Below are 14,915 nucleotides of genomic sequence, written 5' to 3'. Positions count from 1 at the left end.
CACCGTGGATTTAATCAGCAGCTTTTCTCAAATGTCACTTTCATTATTCGGCTCCTCCAACTTGGCGCGCGGGAAAGAAAAAAAAATAGATGAAGCACGGGGGCCACTATTAAAGCTGTGCTAAGTCTCATAGCATACAAACAATCACGCGTCTCATGTCATCGCTTTGGGGAGTAATACGGCTCTCTGCGGCAAGGCACTTGCAAAGACAATAAGTGGCAGCCGAGCCGAGCCAACTGCAATATCGTAAAGTGCGGAGTGATCCGTGCTGCCACAGCCGCGAGACGGATGGGACGGCGGATAGAGAGGGGTTAGGGATGACGCCGCTTCTGGCTAAGTAAGAGTGGCTGGTGCTGCGTGAAGGGAAATGGAGGTGCGGGATACGAAGACAATAGTCTCGGGTCGGTGGTAGAATATGCAGGATGATTGGAAATTATACAAGTGCTGGGTAAGGCAAGCCGGTGCTGGATGCGAGGAACTAATTCCGGTGCTGGAGGCAGAATACGGGATGCAAAAGATGGCTTGGAGTGGTTTAAAGTTTTTTTTTTGCAAAGAGATAGAATAGATGCTGGATGTGAGTACAATGATGCAGGATACTATGAAAATCAAATATACTGGATGGAAAATATGAGGTCCAAAAGAAGTTGGTGCTGAATACTGAATATACGTACGGGACTATGTGTCCTGGTAAAATATACGGGTTGTGTTTTATTTATTTATATTGAGAGTGGTGAAGGGTTTTTTTTCGTAGGGGGCGCTGTGATTTGGGGAATAGGCATATGATTTATGACTGGGGAAGGACACCGGGATTGGATGTGAAAACAAGGAATAGATGCTAAACGCAAAGGAGTCATTGGGGATGCAGGGAAAGTGGGAATATGCTAATACGGATGCAGGGATACTGGTGACGGTTTTAGTCAGACTAGAATGAACAGAACACAAACGAGTCACCAGGATACTTCGGACAGAAAGACGGGGGATGCTGGGAGTTGTCAAGGGATACAGAAGGACTTTTGAAACGGGCACGAGTTGATGGAAAAATGGGAACGAGACGACATGTCAGATGCTGAGGATGTGTGATAACAGGGGGAGCGATGTGCGTGTGCGCTGCAGACCTAACACAGTGGGACGGACTCGAGGAACAAATTTGGGAGCTGAAACGCTTCAGGGATGGGGATTTGAGAAATGGCAATATTTCACCTGGAAGAGATGTGGATACTATGGACAGTGCATAGTGGGAATAGTTTAAGGACAGGGGGAAACAATTGGAATCAGTTGGAATAGCGGGAAATGTGCGGGAAAGATGGGTGGGAATTGCAAAGGATTGATGAAAGGGACTGGGAATGACGATTGAATTGGGAGAAATTTGGGAAACGGAAATTCTTGGAATAGAGTAAAATATAAGTACTGATGGTTGTTGAGTAATAAAGACAGATGGAAATAAAATGATAGTCACGAGGAACACCTCCCGCAATGGGATAGATTTTGAAAAGGGGCATAATTTTCCTGGAAAAAGATCTAATATTAAAGATACCTGTGGAAAATGCTGGAGAGAGATGTGCGGGTTGGATGTGGGACGCCAGAGATGGATTTGGGGAAAGAGCAGAAAGTATTTCAACCATGAAAGGTTTAATGTACACTATACTGGATATCGTATATTGGAAAACTAATGAAAAATACTAGAGCGCAATGCAGTACATTCTAGATGGAAGGCACTACCGACTCTAGGAACAAATTCTGGATAACGGGAAAGGGCACAGGTTGCTCGAAACGAGGAGGTGAAGGGGTGGAGGTAGCGATTCAGAACGGATGGTTGATATTGGGAATGGATGAAAAATCATCGAAAGATTCAAGAGACTGGGGATGGAATTCAAAACTAAAATCACCTGCCAGATACTGTCAATGCAAAACGTGATGGAATACTATCCAAAGTGTCTATTTCAAACATATCCTAGTGAGCGCTTTGCTTTCAGCACCACGGAGACCGGACAGCTCCCCCGCCGAGCCAATGTGCCCGACGCACTGAAGCCTGTTTGTCTTCTTTCTCATTTTATCTCTCAGCGCTCACAAATCTGTCAAGACATCGTTTCAATCTAAAGTTGTGAATGTGAGTCCACACAAGTAAAAAAAAAAAAAAAAAGAAAACACTGCCTGACATGAAGTTTGAGTGTTGGAGCTCGTCTCGGGGCGAGCAGCAGGTGCACTCGGCGCGCGCGCGCGGGCAAGCCGGAGCTCATGGAAGTTGCGCCTATCTAAATCACAACGACGGCTTGACTTACTAGTGACACTTGCATTCTTCTTCTCTGCTGCGTCATTTTTCAAGCCCCCTTCCTCAGATAAAAGCAACTCCAGCGTGCAAGAGACGGCGGGGAAATGAACAGTTTGCCGCTGGTCCCCGCCAGACCTCCCCTCCCCAAAAAAGGAAGAAATCCTTTTGCGCGGCTCGTCAAGCTACCAGTCGGGAGCTCCGACAGGCTCACTGGCCGGAATGAGGAGTGAAGAAGAGGAGTGAGGAAGAAGAGATTGAAGAGAGAGAGAGAGTGAGAGCTAGAGAGCGACACCCCCCCCCCCCCTTGCTCGCAACCAACCTTCCTTCCCCAGCGCTGCTCATTGGGTCAACAGGCGCGCAAATGAACGCGCAGAGGTGGCGGTGTTCAAAATGAGCGCCTTTAAGTCATCAAAAGGTATCAGTCCACTTTAATGCTTGCCCTTATTTATCGTGGACAAGCTCGGTTTTTATAGAAGGGGACGGGTAATTAGTGGCTGCCAGCCTGTCATGTGCTACACAAACACACGCTCATAAACACGCACACTTAATCGCTGGCATTTGGTGAGAGCTCAAAAAAATGAATGATGTATGAAATGCAATTAAATGCATATTTCTTCATAGCTTTTATACCAATGTTAGTATTAAAGTACATAAAATGCGACTGATTTAATGAAGCACTTCACAAGAGTCAAAGCATCCCTTAGCTTTGAAAATGAGTACTATATAATGATTGTTTCATTTGTAGGAGATATGCTGTTGAATGCAGAATGATTTGAAAATTTGTTGATTGTGCTGTAGCTCAAAGACATATTTGAGAATTATTATTATTATTATAATTATTATCATTATTATTATTATGTTCTTGTTCTCTATTTTTGATGCTATTTAAATTTAGAGTGTATTATTTAAAGAAATTGTTTCAGTGGTCTCATTAAATTCCCTCACAGAAAGGTCACGCTCATCATGGCTGTAAATGAGCGCATGTACTTGCATGCGCTTTGTGACAGAGAGAGACGGGGATTGTTGGCGCCCTCTAGCGTTCACTGGCGACGAGGCAGCCGTGTGGAAGGGGCGGAGGTATTGTGATGTTAAGAGGTGGTTAACAGGGGCGGTCTTTATTCGTGGAGTTCTATTGGCCTGATACACGTGGCTTCTTTCAACTCACAAATTGTGGAAATAAAAGGCCTCCCTGCGTCATAACTCAATATTATTCCTGGCCATGATGAGGCCACATAAGCAGCCGCAGTCCAGTATGGGAATTTTTGTGCAGTGACAGAAATCCTCTTGATTATAGAGGGATGGCGCCATTTTAGATGTATATATTTAAGCCAAACAGCAAAATCCACCTGTGGTGGCCATTTTGTTATCCACTGAAAATGACATCACAGTTGCTCAAGGCTCAGGTAAGGACCAAACTCAAAAAATAGGTGAGCCAAACCTTTGAAGCTAAGTTACGTAACTATCCCTAGCTAGCTAGATGTTAAAATAGCTGATAGGGTTAATCATTGTGATGTCACTTAAGGGTGTACATTACTTTTATTTAAAAAAAAAAATATGCTCCACTACTTTATAAGCACGTCTTTTTAAAACGATATATATCACTGCCCCGTCATTTTGCCTATGCATCATTCTCAAAAGGTGACATTCTTAATGCTTTTTTAAACATCATATTAATTTAGAAGATGGTTAAAAAGACCTCTATTGACGTTATCAGAGAGTAACTCATCATTTCAAATCACCTTTCTCAGCAAGCAGATGTGGGGCAAATGAGAAGGTCAGCGCATTAAACGAGAGAGTAATTTCGCCGCTCTGGTCTGACCCACCAGCAGATAGCCAGATAATCAGACAGTTTTAAAGTTAGCGGCAAAGAGTCGGAGCAAAAAGGCAATTTATGATCAAACAAAATGAAACATGGAGGTTTGTGTGTTTGGATTAACCCATTGGGGGAGAAGATAACGAGTTTTGCCCCAATTCCGTGTTTGGACATAATTGTTATTTTGCAGAAGAAAAAAAAAAATCTCCCAGGGAACAAGTGTCACATGTCGTCATGGCGATGTTTCCGAATGGTGTTCCTCTGATGAGAGTCCCATAGGATTGCTGGTCGCCTCCAAAGATTTGGCGAGGGGAGGAGCAGGCGGGGTTGCGCCACTTCAAACAGAGCACACACACACACGCGTGCTAGTTATTAATTAGAAAGCGGGAATCCCTGCGAGATTTGGTCTTGGTGTGAGAAAAGAAAGAATGCGGCAGTCCCGCGGCTGCCGAAGCTGCGAGCCATTTCAAGTTCGTCTTCAAATGTGCCCCCCCCCCCTCACCAAGTATCCACATGAGATGTTTAGAAGGCTTCATCCCAAAACATCTTCACGGATGTTTACAATGACATACTTTTATTGAACAAAGAATAACATGGAAGAAGTTGCCGATTATTTGTAATCGAGAAACAATCGTGTTAGTTTTCCAATTATGGTGAATTTGTCTTTATGTAATACAAATGATAAGATATCGACTCTTTCTTTGGGACCTTTGGATATAAATGTTCCTCTGCTTTGTTTTGATTCCATCCGAGGCCACTCAGAGAAAAAATGGTCGCTCATTTGCGCCTCATCGTCTCACATCTTATTACAAACCCTTTAATGAAGCCAGGATGGAATTACTGTTACCGAGCTGGTACTGTCCCGCATACGTAATTGTCAAGTCGGTGGACGAGCTGTGTGGATTTGAATAAATAAACCCAATATAATTAATGGGCGCCAACGATACGACCGGGCGATAATTAAATCGGCTGTTGTTTTCCAATTTGCATGATTAAGGCGCTAGTTAACGTTTGTGTTGTTGCGCTCGCCCAAATGTCAACATATCACAATTCTCACCAATGCTCTTAATTATATTTATAATCCCCTGTCGTAAAAAGATTTTGGTAGAACCGGGCTGCTACGGGTGATGACATCATAATGAGTTGGTGAAGCAGCATGTGGCGCGCTGTCATATGTTAACAAAAAGGTTGTGATGATGTTGAGTTGGAAATTGTTTTTTTTGCATCCATTGTTTTTTCTCCTCTTTCATGGAATTATGCTGGGAAAAAAATCAGTACGTCTTACAAACTCAAACAACAAACATATATATTTGAATGTATAACTTATAATTTAAGCTTATTTCCGCTCAACAAATATTTTGTATTGTCCTAGGCTTCTTGCTTGTGGAGGAGTAGTTTGCAATGACCACCAGCCTGCTTGACAGCCAATAGCAGCATGATGGAAGATTCCGGAGGAGGGCCGACGGGCAGGCAAGGCTGCGAAAATGAACGTCAATATGCTGCCGAGGAAGGTCTGGGTCACTATTGGCAGTGGTTGAAGTTAGTAATTGTCCTATTTTTTTTTGAATATATATATATATATATATAGTAATATTTTGTTGAGTGTGATATAAAACAATTTTAAATTATTTGCATGATGCGCAGTTACAAGCCAGAGCGAGAGAAAGTTTTTACATTTGGAGCCTTCCTCTTTATGGCACAACCTCTCTTCCCTCCACCCTCTTCATCCTTTGTTCCAATTTTAACATTTTTTTATGCTGCATTTTACGACCCGGGAGAGGTCAGGAGTGATTTGCATATTTTGACATTTAAAACATTTGCTCGCCCATGGCTTTTAAAAAGGCAGAGGCACTTAGAAAGCGGAGAATAGGAAGATGGCTAAAGCAATGCCGACTGAAGTCTTTGGATAAAAGACAGCTTGGTCACAAAATGTTGTCATTGCGCTCTTGGACCTTGTGAACTTCATTACAAGGGAATGATGTCATCCACATAGCGACCCTCGCCAAACACATCCAAGGCCGCCGGAGAAACCACAGTTGCCGTGCCGCCACCTGGGAAATCTTCACCGAGTATTGCTGCTTATTGTTCCGCCGCCTTTTAAATGGCCAGCGGACGCTTTAGTGCACAGTTCGGTCCATGTTGTAGCCGTCGCAAGAGGTGATAACTGAACTTGAAATTGCAATTCTCTCAGAAAGTCACCAGTAAAAGAAATGAAGGCTGCCTACAGAAATGAATTCTTTGTCACAGATGTGACATCATCAGTCAATGCCAAAAAGTCCATTTGGAAACGATTGAAAAATTGTATATTAGTTGCCCTACATGCCCTGAACTGTATCAATAATTGCAAATGTGTGTGTGTGTGTTTTTGTATGTATTTTAGCGATTATAAACATGATGACACAAAACTTGAAAAAAATAAGTAAAAGTGAAAATAAAAACAAATATCCCAAAAATTACCTAAAGTACATAAAAATAATGTTTTAGATATTTGCTATTGTATATAGTTACATGTTCCTATTTATTATTTGTTTTTATTTGAACTTTTATTTTGTATGGTATTTTTATTGATTTTATTCTGTACATTAAAATAACTATTTTTTAAATTAATCCCAAAATATAATTGAAACAAATAAATTAAAGTATGCAAAATATTTTTTATATATTTATATTTATTTCCACATCCCTAGTTAATATTTGTTTCTACTTTTATTTTGTACGATGTGTTTTTTGTTGATTTTATTCTGTGCATTTAAAAAAAATCTATTTTTTAAATTCATTTTTATTTTAACTGTTATAGTTCATGGAAAATGGATGGCTGGATGTTCCTGAAATGCTCAAATGTTATTCAAATGAGAAGGACAGGGGGGGGGGAGGCCACTAAGTAGTTGAACCCTTTGAAGAAATCTGCAAATCAAATGAGTTTATTGGGTAGACCTGCCACATTCGATCGGGTGGACACATTGATACGTACAAGCGACAGGCCACAGGCTCAATGTACCTTACATACCCAGCATGTTATTGCCAAAGCATGTTGACGATATCAAGGAACCCCTGCTGGATTCTTCTTGAATGCATCCCGTCGCCACAGTCGCTTCATTGTTTTTTCCGCGTCGTTCTTCAAAGTACACTCGTTGATTTTGAAGTACGACGACGCCCCGTCTGTCTTCTTTTCTTGGTTAATGGCTTCTTCTTCGCCCTGATGATGTAACAGATGACTTCATAGGGTGAAATATCACGGTGCTCGCTAACAGCTTGTTGAAGCGGCGCTTTCCAGCGAGCAGACGGCTCACGAGTCGTTGACACATGTTGACATTGCGTCAACTTTCCACGTCGTTGCGCATTCTTTCTTTCTTTTGCAATCCTCAAGTGTGCAAAATGTTTTTTCGACATTCCTCTCGACTGTTTTCCTCTTTGGATGGATGCCGGGTACTGTTGTGTCCCTTTGGTAAACTTTTTGTGCTCGTCTTCCAAACTTTGTGTTTTCCAATAGATGTATTTGGAGTTGTTTTAATTAATTCAAGGCGTTGATTCTGATTAATATCACTTAAATGGAATGTCGTACATTCCAGGGCCTAAGAAAAATACCGAAATTTTATAACATATTTCCAATAAATAGAATAAATATTTCGGATTCAAGCATTTATTGAAAGCGGAATCAAAATATACGTGAGGAGGTGATCATGAAAGTAGCGTGAGGGAGAGAAAAGGAAGCTTTGGAGTAGAATGGAAAAGCAGCAACGCAAACACGCATCGAGGTTATCGATTTATCGGGCGCTATAGTCTTAGAGACGGGGTGCAAGATTGATCAAATGGAAGGTTATCCTTACTCACAGAGGCAAGCTGTTTGCCAATATCCATCACGGCAAAGTCCAAATGGCTTAAAGGATCCCTGACATTCTCCAAGCGAGAATGGAAAGGGGCCTCAACGTCAGGCGATTCTCTGCAGGGGATGTTATTAGATGCCACAATATCCTTAATGGACAGACGCCAAGCGTGTCTTTTTAGCCTCATGCTGGCTGCTAATACCAAAATGCTCACACCAATAAGCGGCCACATTCATCCTTGGAGTCTGCCGGCACTAAAGTGCTTTCATCTTATTATCTACGTAAATAGAAATGGGGGGGGGGGGGATGTGCAACGTCAAAAACCGTAAATGTGACGGAAGATCCATCACTGCACGTCTGTTTGTTTTTTCTGAGATTGTTTCCAGTTTCAATGTTTTGGATTGAGAGGGTGAAAGATGATTTAGGATTTTAAACAGTAGAGAAGAATTTCGAAAATATGTTTGTGTGTTTTGGATGCTAATTTGCGAGGTTATAAATGAATGAACATTGAACATTTTTTTTCTATATCGGAATCAGTATTTATTCTTTGCTTTTTGTATTTATATTTGTTGGAATGAAATCATTTTGTTTTTCAGCATAAGAATGAAAACACTTATTTGAATCTTCACTCTTGTTTCCTCTTACTGCCCCCCCCACTAAAATATAGACCAAATAATTAACTTTTGGGTATTTTACAATTTTCCCACCCATTTCTTAAAGAAAACATATCATATATTTTTATCAGATGATTTTTTGGGGGGTTTGTTGTTTTGCAGACCAAGAGATATCTTTATATCTATATCTCCGCCAGTGCTAACCGGCAATGTGCCATTGATGGGTCCGTCATTGTGAAGGGCCTCGTTGTCACGCGCTCGTCACATGTGACAGCCGTTTAAATGTGGTCAGCTGGCCCGCCGCCATATTGCCCCCCCGCCCCCTTTTTCCTGCATCAAAAGTTAAACTGTAACCGATGTTATTATCTAAATCCGTGATTCAATAATCTGGCTAATCCCGCGGGACTTTTTAGGACGGCATCTTGTAGGACTCGGAACTCTCGCTGTGCTCTGGGAAGACTAAGGCGCCTTAGAGTCAAGAGTTGAAAGTTGTGGAGCATCAGGATCAAAACTATTTCTGGGATTTGGCAGTGTTTCATCGGTTGCGGGCTGAGAAATTAATGAACTTTGTGGCAAGGAAACTTTCGAAAGCCTCCTTTTATGATCCGGCTCATGTTAATATTTTAAAATGAAAATAAGTACGAAATTAAACCCAAAGAAAATCTTTCAATTGTACTTTTAAAAAAAAAATCATATAAATTGAATATTGACACAAATGGGCGCAAAACTGAAGACATTTGCAAAAATGTTTAAATGATTTTGGAACATTAAAATGTTTTATTACATTTTACCACGATGGTTAATAGAACCTCACAGCAAAATGTTTCTGTTGTTATTCACCGTGGAGCTACGACTAAATTAACACTTGGGTCATAAGAAGCTTCCAGGCGGAAACACACACACAGACACACACACACACACCTCCCAGCCCACATCCCTTACTCCCGTCACACTTGAGATTTAAAATCACCCTGAGATTTAAAAATAGTATTAAGCCTGTTCTGGCCCGTTCTGTTTGAGTGGCACTTGTCATAGACAATTTTGATCAAAACAAAAATTCCCTTTGAGGAATCTTGAAATATGATCAGTGCCAAAAAAAAAAAAAAGGTCCCGGAAGCTTTATGCAAATGAGTGTAAGACAACACAGACAACAAACGGAGGCTTGTGCGCCCGCAATAAACCGGTGAAGACTGACCGGGCAACACGTCTCGACTTTTATTTTTTTAAATTATGTTCCGTGAGTCATTCTTTCATCTATCCTCTTTGTTTACCCTCTGCGGCATGTTTGCATCAAACAAAAAAATAATAATAATAAATAAAAATCACCCACCCTTGAATTTGTACCATGATTGACATTTTTGTACAAATACATTTCTGGATCTATTTTTAGCTCGTGATGTTCTTTGGGTGACGACCAAACACGGCGGCCGAACAGTGTGGCATCCATGTTGACAAGGGCGGCCTTCCCCCCCCAAACCGCTTCCATTTGGACCGCTTGCTCCTTATTAGAGAAGAGACCCCAAGTCTTGCCCAACTAATGAAGATGAATATTCAGACGCTTCTGGAAGGCTGCCCGCTTCGTAGCTCAACTGGCGGCAAGGTAAGGTGTGCAGACACACACATGATAACACGCACACTGTAAAAGTGTGGTGCTGCACATTTTGGAGAAAATGATTTACAGCATGGCCTCATTATACGCATTGCTAGTGAGTTCCTATAAGGTAGGGGGGGGGAGTTGAATACTCAGCACACACATTAGTTGAGGCAATAACATAATGGAGATGTATGATAGTGCGCGTCGAAGCCGTCTAATAATACTCGCCGGATGTAATGAGCACAAGTTTTATCTGCAATTCTTACACACACTCTTGATGCCGTGACCCGCCCACGGTAGATAGCTAAAAAGCTCAATTTCAAAATGGCCGACTTCCGCTTATATTTGATGTACCGTATTTTCCGGACTATAAGGCGCACCTTCAATGAATGGCCCATTTTAAAACTTTGTCCTTATATAAGGCGCACCGGACTATAAGGCGCAGTATTAATGCATCATGTCAGATTTTTAATCCAAATCAAATCATTCTCCTTTTTATCTTTTTTATTTGAACTTCAGACGTAACAAATTGCTTCATAATCACAAAATAATAATAGTCTTTTTGATTCATGATTCATAGTCTTCAGCGGGCCACTTATGATTGATTTCATGACACTTTGGGCCAGTTTCAATTTAGGAATTTGGTCCTTATATAAGGTGCACCGGACTATAAGGCGCACTGTTGGCTTTTGAGAAAATTTTAGGTTTTTAGGTGCGCCTTATAGTCCGGAAAATACGGTACTCATTGAGACTTCCCATGTAGGAGTTGTTCATTGTTGTTCTGAAAGAATCCATGCAGAAAATCAATGGAGTGTATTTTTCCACTGCTTTTTTTATTGAAGTAGTGTTTTGAGCTTAGCGGTCAAGTTGGACACCACAGTAGCTCGCTGTCATGCCCGCAGACACGGATTCATTTATTTTCCCCCTCCGTCAGGCGGTTTGTCCCCTTCCGCCGTCACAAAGCTGCGGTGGAACCGATCGAGGTTGACCAAATAATCTGCCAATTCCCTTCTGAGAAACGGCAAGGCGACAAAATAAAAAATAAAAAAAGTAGGGGGTGAAATGAACATCTAAGTCTCTCAAGCCCTCATCCCCAAGAGCTGGATCAGCAGTTGTGTCACCGACTCCCCGCTAAGAGCTCCAGATTTTGAACTTTAAGAGGAGGACCGCTCGCAATTTCATGGCTTCACTTTTAATTCACGTTTAATCGGCGCATCTCGCGTGGGATCACAGAGCAGAGTGCTGACGGCCTGTTACAGTGGCTTTTAACGAATGCCGTAGCCAAAATGTCACCACTGTTGCGACGGAGACTTAAATGAGCTTTTTTCTTTTTCTTAACGGAAATCACTTACAGTACTTTTGAGGGAAACTGTCCTTTTTTGTAACGACATAAATTATTTACTGACTGTTTGAATTGGATGTTGACTCAACTCATATCTTTGCTCACTCAAGCGGTCTAACAAGATTCGTTATGTTCGTATCGATCAATCGTGAGCTAATATATCTTTCGTTGCCTTCGGGGACAATTTGAAATCGTATTGCCTGGCAGAGAAAGGACAATTTACATTCTAATGAATTTCATGAAATGTTATTTACATTTTGCATTTGTGTGTCTATGCATGTTTGCGTGTTTCAATGATTTTAACCTTTTTTTTTTAATCAGCTTATGTTATTTTCAGTCGTGGGATGCGAGATCCAAAATGATATCTTTGATGATCGATTTGTTTCGATGACTGTGGCAAATTCCATTCATTCAATGCAGTCATAATATTTTGTATTTAAAAACAGCAACAAGAGCCATTTTTTTCAGCTAGTTATTTCAAAACTATTTTAAACTTTAATGGAAGTTCAAATTTTGAATTACAAGCAAATTGTGGCACATAACAAATTATGTTCCAATTTATTTTAGGACCCTCGCCTTAGTCCAAGAGGACCTTTATGAATAGACATCAATTTCCTCTGGCGCCAATTAAAGCATTAGCGATGCGTCACATGTCAACTGCGCATGTTGAATTTGATCTTTAGTCCTTTTTGACCGCCGTCCATCTTGTTAGTTCCTGCTTCCGCTTCAGGCTTATTTAAAAACACACACTCGGCTGTCATTTGTTAAATTTGGCACCCGGCTAGCAAAAATGCTGCAAATTTGCTCGGCTTTAGCCTGATCATTCACACACCTGAGGGTCCGTAAAAAAAAAACTTGAACGAGGATGAGAAATAATGACTCTTGGCTAGCATCCATTTAGAAGCGTAATCAGTATTAGGATTATTGATCGATATGTCGGGTGTGTGTTTGTGTGTGTTTGCGAGTTTTATGCCAATTTGTGAGTTCAGCGTGTGATTTATCGTTCCGGGCATCTTTTGTGTGCTCGCTGAAAGGTTTCTATGGCTTTCACGCGGCAGGATCGTGATGTATTCATCCACCTATGCCGTTACCCCTTAAAGATGAAGATGAATGCAATATTGAGCACACGTGTGTGTGTGTGCGTCCTCTGACAAATTACGCTGGTGCAATATAACAGCGGTGTGTCCTCCCACAGACAATGGCCTAGTTACTCACAGTGTGAGAAGAAAAAATGTGCAGAGGTTTTTATTTTATAAGCTTAATGTGCGGAGTAAATGAGTGCTCGGATGCTTTGAGTAAACTTTGAGTGCTTTTCTCGTAAAAAGATCTTTTGGTCAATTGTGTGTGGGGGACAAAAAAATATATATATTTTATCTGAGTTTTCAAGTTTGCGGAATGTCTGTTTTGGTTGATGAAGTTGAGGAATGGTGGCTGGAGTAGTTTGAAAAAGAGTCGCCAAGATATTGCTCATGATATAAAAATACGTTGGACAAATGAATCCTTCGAACTTCGTCGTTACCATGGAAACTCCAAGCAAGGTCCCTTAACTGAGTGCTTGTCATACCAGAAGAGTTGCTGATATGATTTTATTCCACATTTTCTTCTACCTTTTTGTCCAAGTAGTGTATGAGACGAGGCTGTAAGATGATTTGGAGCTGACAAAGCGTTGGCGGATGGTGTCACACAATGTCACCCAGATGGTTGAATTGCCATTGGGCAAGTGCAGCACAAGTGGAAACCGTGAGGAAACCAAAATATGGATGAAACTCCGCAAATCTCAAAACCGTAAAAACGAGGCGCTTTATTAACATCAAAAGATTTCATTTAATTGAGGACATTAAAAAACTCATGTTTATTACTTTCCATCTTAGAAGACCAAACATTTTGTGATCCCGGCTGTAAATGTTGCTCTCTCTCATCTCGCATGCAGATGTTGCCGGCTTGTCCGCAAACGGCGACTAGAATACTAATGGAATGTCGTAATCAGCCCTTTTGAAGTAGGCCGACGCGTACTGTTGCAGAATGGTAATGCGCCAAAACTCCTTTTCAGTGGTAAGCGCTCGACGCCGCTTTGGCTTGTAGCATGTCTCCCTCTAGCCACCACCTCGCTCTGATAGGTCTCCGATGATGATCGGGTTCTGCGAACAACGGCGTGTGAAATGTAACGATCCGTGGGAAAAAAGGGAGCGAGAGGAGCCATTGGGGAGGGAGCTGGATTATTGGTTTAAGAGGAAGGAAGGTTGAAGAAGCACATGCTAGCTAGCGAGATTTTTTTTTTTGCTAGCTGACCTGTGAATGTCATTTTGAAACCATGAAAGGAGGTTTGAATGTTGGACTGGATTATTGGTTTAAGAGGAAGGACGGTTGAAGAAGCACATGCTAGCTAGCGAGATTTTTTTTTTGCTAGCTGACCTGTGAATGTCATTCTGAAACCATGTGGTTTGAATATTGGACTGGATTATTGGTTTAAGAGGAAAGGCGGTTGAAGAAGCACATGCTAGCTAGCGAGACTTATTTTTGCTAGCTGACCTGTGAATGTCATTTTGAAACCATGAAAGGAGGTTTGAATGATGTGCTTGTTTGCTTGGGCGGTTTCACCGCCGTTGTTGTTTATTTCAATAATGACTGAGGACATTATGAAGCCTTGTGAGTGCACAGCGATTCAAATAACCATCGTGTTCGTCTCCCGCAGTCACGTTGTGTCTTATAATTGCAGACACACAAGCCCACTTTATTCGGCTCTTAACTCGCAACTATTACGGCTCATTTCCAAGTCCAGCGTTTGCACTCTGGGAACGCCGCTGTGTGAATCACGCTTCAAACATTTTATGATTGCTTTTATTTGGCTCTCCTTCACCTTAGTTTGGTCTCTGTGCTTTGCGTTACTCAGCTGACGGACGGCAGCTTCCCCCACGCCCTCCAGGGCCCACGCTTTACTATTCCTGTGCCTTATTTTGCCTGTAAATGTGCTTTTAAGGGGATAAAAAGGCTATAACTGACACTAAATAGAGGGATAAAACAATGGGCTCCATCTTAGGGGTTGGTCTTCTGCGCTAACGAAAGCCATTTTGTGCTGGGAGCTTCACTTTGGTGCCTCGTTTGGGAAAGTTTTACTCTCTTGTTATATCAAATCATCAAATTGACCCACTTTTAACCTAGAAAAATGTTATAAAAAGGGAAATGATTTTTTAATATCTTTTTAACTAAGCCCTTTAAACACTCTTCCACGGTGATTCTTCAAAACGATCATTAAGCTGTCCCATTCAAACTACAGCTGAATCGTAATGCACGACTAAAAAAACAGAGAACAAAGTTCAGATGAAGAATAGCTTTTATGAAACAAGTGAATCCAAAAATCACTAAAAAAGTGATAAGTCAATTTCTAATGTTGACACCATTTTTTGGGGGGGTTCAAAATAATTGGCTGAGTTGGTTTTACTTATATCTTTAAATTAAGTA

General features: G+C 41.3%; 1 long non-coding RNA gene across 1 annotated transcript; it reads left to right on the top strand.

The window, feature by feature from the left end:
- Positions 1 to 3,498: 3,498 nt before the first annotated feature.
- On the top strand, positions 3,499 to 10,111 carry LOC133152373 (uncharacterized). Its single transcript, XR_009714122.1, has 3 exons — positions 3,499 to 3,672; positions 5,455 to 5,621; positions 9,911 to 10,111. It is a non-coding gene; the product is annotated as an uncharacterized LOC133152373 (long non-coding RNA).
- Positions 10,112 to 14,915: the final 4,804 nt, after the last annotated feature.

The sequence above is a fragment of the Syngnathus typhle genome, linkage group LG4 (assembly GCF_033458585.1).
Source record: "Syngnathus typhle isolate RoL2023-S1 ecotype Sweden linkage group LG4, RoL_Styp_1.0, whole genome shotgun sequence".
NCBI classification, from domain to species: Eukaryota; Metazoa; Chordata; class Actinopteri; order Syngnathiformes; family Syngnathidae; genus Syngnathus; species Syngnathus typhle.
Note: the sequence above shows the minus strand (reverse complement) of the source record. Positions and strands in the feature narration are given on the sequence as shown.